The sequence below is a fragment of the Rattus rattus genome, chromosome 1 (assembly GCF_011064425.1).
Source record: "Rattus rattus isolate New Zealand chromosome 1, Rrattus_CSIRO_v1, whole genome shotgun sequence".
Lineage (NCBI taxonomy): Eukaryota > Metazoa > Chordata > Mammalia > Rodentia > Muridae > Rattus > Rattus rattus.
Genome location: NC_046154.1, coordinates 234,235,064 through 234,240,990, shown reverse-complemented (window position 1 = coordinate 234,240,990; position 5,927 = coordinate 234,235,064).

Genomic DNA, 5,927 nt, shown 5'->3' with positions numbered 1-5,927 from the left:
CTACAGGGTCAGGCACTTTTGCAAAAAGGACAGTGCAGGGCCACTTGTTCACAAACGAGTGTGTGTTTCCACATGGACACAGCAGAGCCAGGGAAATCACTAGGATGCTGTTCATGTATGCAGGGCCTTGTGCACATCACATGACCATACAGCTGACATATCATGGACCCCAGCTCTCCCAGAGTAAGTCCAAAGGGGCTGGGTGGGATTTCAGGAGGATTTCAATTACAAGAGGTCTTGAATTGCAGGAGAATCTGGGTAAGAACGCCACATTGGCACCTTCCCAATCTCAGAAGAAAGCTGTTGACCTCATCTAGGCCTCAAGTTTTTCCCAGGTAGAATGGGGATCAGATGGCACATAGAAACATTGAGAAAGTGTGATACCCTTACCCTTCATCCCTCATCAGCCTCTCCTTCAAGCCAAGGAACCAGGACATGCACACACACACACACACACACACACACACACACACACACACTGTACCATCATTACCATCATCTTAACCATGATCATAAACACAAGTTGGGAACAATGTCCCTGCCATCCATCTAGGGCCAGTGCCCAATGAGGAAGAGGATTCGACTGGACTGGGCATCTCCAGAGTTGAGCACCAAAACCTAGCACCAAGAAAGGACCAGAAGTTCAGAGCCCTGATGTTTTTTCCTCACGCTGGGTTAGAAAGAAGACAAACAAGGGAGATGAAGATTACATGAGGCTGTTACTGACTCACAGCATCACTGTAGGCAGCTCACAAATCATGCTCTTGAGCCTCAACTAGCCCATCACTACAATGGGGCTAATGATGCCTGCGACTGGCCTTGGCGACAGGATGGTAGAGAGCAGTCATTAGGCTGCTGTCATTGTGCCTTAGCTAATAACATGCTGCGCTGGGTGAGGCCAGGAGGACCCTCTGGGGAGCTTTGGGAAAACACATTCTTCTCTGTCTTCAAAGCATCCCTGAGAAGCAGGTGGGAGGCAAGTGTCATGGGAAGAGAGGAAAGCGAGGCAGCCTCAAGAGATAAGCACCTACGTGGCAGAGAGAGCTGTGAATAAAGGTCACGGCAAAGAAGCTTGGGAGAGTCATCATATCCTCCACGACTGAGGACAAACTGAGAGAACAATGCCAAGGAAGAAAGATCGATTTGTTCATTGTTCTAGGATGTGTCCTGGTTTCCTCGCTGCTGCCACCAAACACCTAACAAGAACGGCTTTAAGGAAGGGTTCATTTGGGCTCCCAGCTTGAGGGTGAGTTTACTGTGGTAGAGAGATCATGGTGGCAGGAGCAAGAGGCAGGTGATACATGGAGTCTGAAGTCTGGAAGCACGGAACGGTGCTGCACACACATTTAAAGTGTGTCTTCCCATCTCAGTGAACCTCAGCTAAACAAGGCTGGCAGTTGGTCCCCCGGGTGCTTCTAGATCCTGTCAAGCTGATGATAAAACCCTTTCACAGGGTTTCATGAGAGCAGAACAGACCACATCATGGTGAAAGGAAGCAAAATGGGATACAGAAAGGATCCAGGACACTTTCTGGGCACCTACTTCCTCCCACCTTTCCCCTCCTCCCATAATGCCATCAAGTATCATTCACCAAGGGGTTAATCAATCAATTAGGTCAGATTCTTCTAATTGCTTCTGGGAACTTATCACAGACAAGACCAGAAACTGCTTTACCAAACCCCCAATGCCTTCTCAGTGCTACCACTGAGGTTCACAATCAAGGTTAACCATCGCATCTGGTGACCCAAGGGAGGAAGGCGGCAAGAGAAGTTCTGCTTTGGGTGATAGACACACTTGAGTTGAAGCATCTCCTAGGGACATCGTAGCCCAGGATGGAGGCTTCTTCATGCAATGGCAACAGTGAGGACCATCTCTTAGAGTCTGGTGAACAAGAAGGCAAATACTGGCACCTAGTAGGTGTCAGGAAACCCACTCTTAGGACCATTTTGCTTGGCTAGCTTAGCAGAATCTAAAATCACTTAGCAGACAGACTTCTGGGCAGAACTGCACAAGACTTTCTAGAGTCAGTTAAGTGACGCAGAAAAACCCACCCTACACACAGGTGCCACCATTCCAGACCTTGGGGTCCCAGACTAAATAAAAAGGAGAAAGCAAGCTGAGGGCCAGCACTTGATTCTTTGTTCCCTGACTTCAGAAGACATATGATCAGTGCCTCTGCTCCTGCCACCCTGCCTTCCCCATCATGGTGGACCTTACCCTAGAGCTGTGAGCCAAACTAATTCTTTAAGTTGATTTTGCAGAAGTGTTGTCACAGCAACAGGAGAAGTAAGCACAATAACACATTCGACAACTCCGCCTCAAATCTGCTTGGGACATTTCTGGAAATTTCTTGGACATTTGTGGTTTGTTGAATCTTCTCATTGTTTTACCCAACTATCTCATGAGTCTTTGGATTCAGGAACTGGGGCAGTGCTGACTACTAGGTTTCCACATGCCAGGGATGCCTGGCCCTCGCTTTCCTGCCCAGGGCAAATGTCAATAGAGGGTAATGTAAAGGGAGAGATGGATATTTATTAAGTGCCTACTTAGTCCTCTGAGCCTGTGCACATGCCTCAAATACATTCCTCCATAACACCTCCCAATAATCTAAGATTTTTCCATTATTCATCAGTGAAAATGAGGGCTCGAGAAGTTAGTAAGTTGCCTAAGGTCACAGAGTTTCTGAGAGACCTAGCCAAGATCCAATCCAAGGTCCTAGAGTCTTCTAAATGCAATCTGGTGACAAGGCCAGAAATCTGCTAGAGTTGGCTTAGGGTTCTGAGACTATCTTGGCCAATCAATCATATCTTAGCCAATCAATCAGCTTAGGACAGAAGATGCAGGTACAATGGTGAGGTCGAGGAAACAGTTTGGGGAAACTAAGATCAAGCCAGAGCTTATGCTGAGGATTTCCTCTTCTACTTGGGGTAATGTGGCTGGGGACTAAGTGGCTAAGCCCTGGGACCACAGATGCATGCTGGTCCTTGATTCAGGAGCCTGGAGCTATGCAAGCCAGTGAGTATAAATTTGAGACTGATGTGTCTTCAGTCACTTGTCCACCTAGCTAAAGGCTTTCTGACGCCAGACCTGAGGAAGCAGGCAAGCACAACACATGGCCAAGCTGTCCAAAGAATGGAAGATGTTAACCACACACGGTGTAGCTGGAGAAACAGAAGCTCGAGGGAGTGCCTTGCCCAAGACCACACTGTGCTTGGTGGTATCGTCTGGAGCAAGTTCAGAACAAACCCTTTGTCACTGTTTCTGCATAGGGTACCAATGGGCCACAGGAAGGGGACTTTAACACCGAAGCCAAGACATTGCAACTGTGGTATGCACTGTCTCAACCAGGATATTTCTGGGAGACAAAGGAGGTATTGTTAATTACTTGAAGACAGCACCCACAGAGACTACCCAGGCAAATCATGTGATCACCTATAGCAAGACCTTGTGATTGGCTGTCAGCCATGAAAAGCCAGTTCTCTCTCCACTAGGCAGATTCAGAAACTGAGACTCAGTGGAGAGAATAAAAGTTATCCAGAGCTCACTAGCAGATACTAAATCAGGGCATGGGCAGAACTTGGGTCTTGCAAGAAGAAAAAGCACAGACAATGGTCGACTGTCAGGGCCCCCTGAGAAGGAGTATGGGGCTGACACCTGTCCTGATTAAGTTGTATCTATGTCAAACAAGTAAAAATTTCGATTTTAGTTGAATCAAGGACCTGCATCTATTGGCCACTCATTCCCCCCAGCCACCCTGGAAGAGGAAGTCCTCAGCATAAGCTCTGGCTTGATCTCAGTTTCCCCAACTGGACTCCGAGGAAAAGGAATCAAATGTTGCAGTTTCGGTAGAGAAACAGAAAGGATGCTGTACATTTACGGACAGGAAACAGTGCCGTTCCATGGCCCACAGGGAGATCGGGGAGCCACAGCACGTAGTGTTTTCTGAGGTACAGTGCATAGCATGGCATCTAGGGCAATAGTCTCTGTTGGAGAAGTTCTCTGCTTCCTTCCTCATTTTTCTTCTAAGCTAATTCAGAAGCAGCCAGCAATAGTGTCTGGCAGCCAAGAAGGCACTGAGCGACAGGGCAGCTTCAGACAAGGAGGACTGAAAGACAGTCAGCACAGGTACAAGAAGGAGCTCCAGGCCCTGCTACAAGAAGATTGACAGACTATGCCCTGTCCACGGGAGGCCAGGCCAGCCTCAGTCTTCAGGAGAGCAGGAGCACTGACGGTCCTGCACTCCCTCCAGGGCCCTGCCTTCTGGGCCTGCTGTCAGATCTTCAGCCTCACCTTCCAGCCCTCTGCTTTCTAAGAGTTCCTTCCTCTTTCTGTATTTACCCCACCCCACCCCCAGCCTGCACCCAGTTATCACCAGCCCAGAACATGGGGTGACTTTCAGGAACCTGTCATTGTGAAAAACTCTGACCACTCCTATCATGTGTCTCTAGCTACCTGGAGGGGGGAAGAGAGGAATAGGTCCTGTGGATCCAGGTAACAAGGGGACTAGAATAGTCCTTCCCACCAAGAGGAAGAAGCCACTGTCATTACAGTCTCCTTCCAGGCCCCTGTCACTGGTACTAATCCACACAGCGATCTGAAAGAGTCTGGGGCAGGGCAGGCACAGAAGATACTCGCAAATGAGAGTCAAGTGAGAGTCACAGCTTCTGTCACTTACCTGTGGGACAAGAACTGTCAGCATCAGCCAACCGCAGCCCTGCCAAGGGCTCGCACTTTAAAAACTGTGTTTAAAATGAGCTTGAGTTCGCTTCTCGGGCTTTTGGCTACAATCAAGTATAAAATGAGCTTGAGAGTACACTCCCTTTTAGTATGGTTTAAAAATAAAGTTCAGAGGTGAAGTAAATGCCCCCCAGAGACACCCTGCTGACAATCAGCACAGCAAAAGGAACCCAGGCAAGCCAGGAGTGGAAGCCAGCGTTTCCACTATGTGGCCTCCCGTCACTTTGATGAACTCAGCTAGAGCTTCAAGATGTTAAGAGCCTACAAAGTTGAGAGAAACATCCAAAAATGGATGTTGGGCGTGGTGTGGGAGGAAGCTGATAGACAATCAGAGACTCTGGAGAAGCCAGCAGCGGAAGGACATGATGGGGGACCTCCGGAGATGTTTACCATGAGCGGCAGATGGGAGCTTTAATGGACTTCTCATTTCAAGAGCGCTGGGCAGCTCTGGGATGAAGTGTTGGCAGCAGACTCCTGGCTAGGAGCAGCAGGCTCCTGATTTGGCTCCCAGGGAGCTTCTGTGCCTGCAGACACAGTGTAGGGGTCAGACTGCCGTTGACATCTAGTGAGGGAGATGAGAAAGCCTCATGAATACACAACCACGCACAGAGGGAAAACAGTCTAATACAAAACATAAACGATCCCAGGATGAGACGCCGCTCCCCATACCCTGGACCACTGAGGACCTTTATGGGAGCTGTCAGAATGGTGTAGATGTCAGGCCATGAACCTAACGGGAGACCGGGACACAGGGGAGGAAGTTGGCTGTGAAAATGGAATGTGGACCCATGAGAGCCAACTGAGTACAGGGTGAGTCAGATGTGGGGAGCCAGGGAATCGGCGCTTGCCTCCCACCCCTTCCGCTCCCAGACATCCCTCACCTCAGTCCTCTCTTTTCTCATCCCACACCAATCTCTCACTCGAAGATCTGCATTCACCCCTAAGAGGTTCCTCAGCCTCTCCAGACTTGCCTTTCCACTTCACACTGAAGCTGGAGACACTATTCTCAAGTTCCACACTGCTTGGGCTACACTGCTCCCCCCGCCCCAAAAAAGAAATCTTTCTTGGCTCCCAAGCCCCCCAAAATTAACTTACACTATCTTGATGTATGAGCCCACCCTCCCATGTGTCCCAGCCATTCCTCATCTGCCACAATACAGGCTTTTGATTGACGGTAACGAGTATGTATC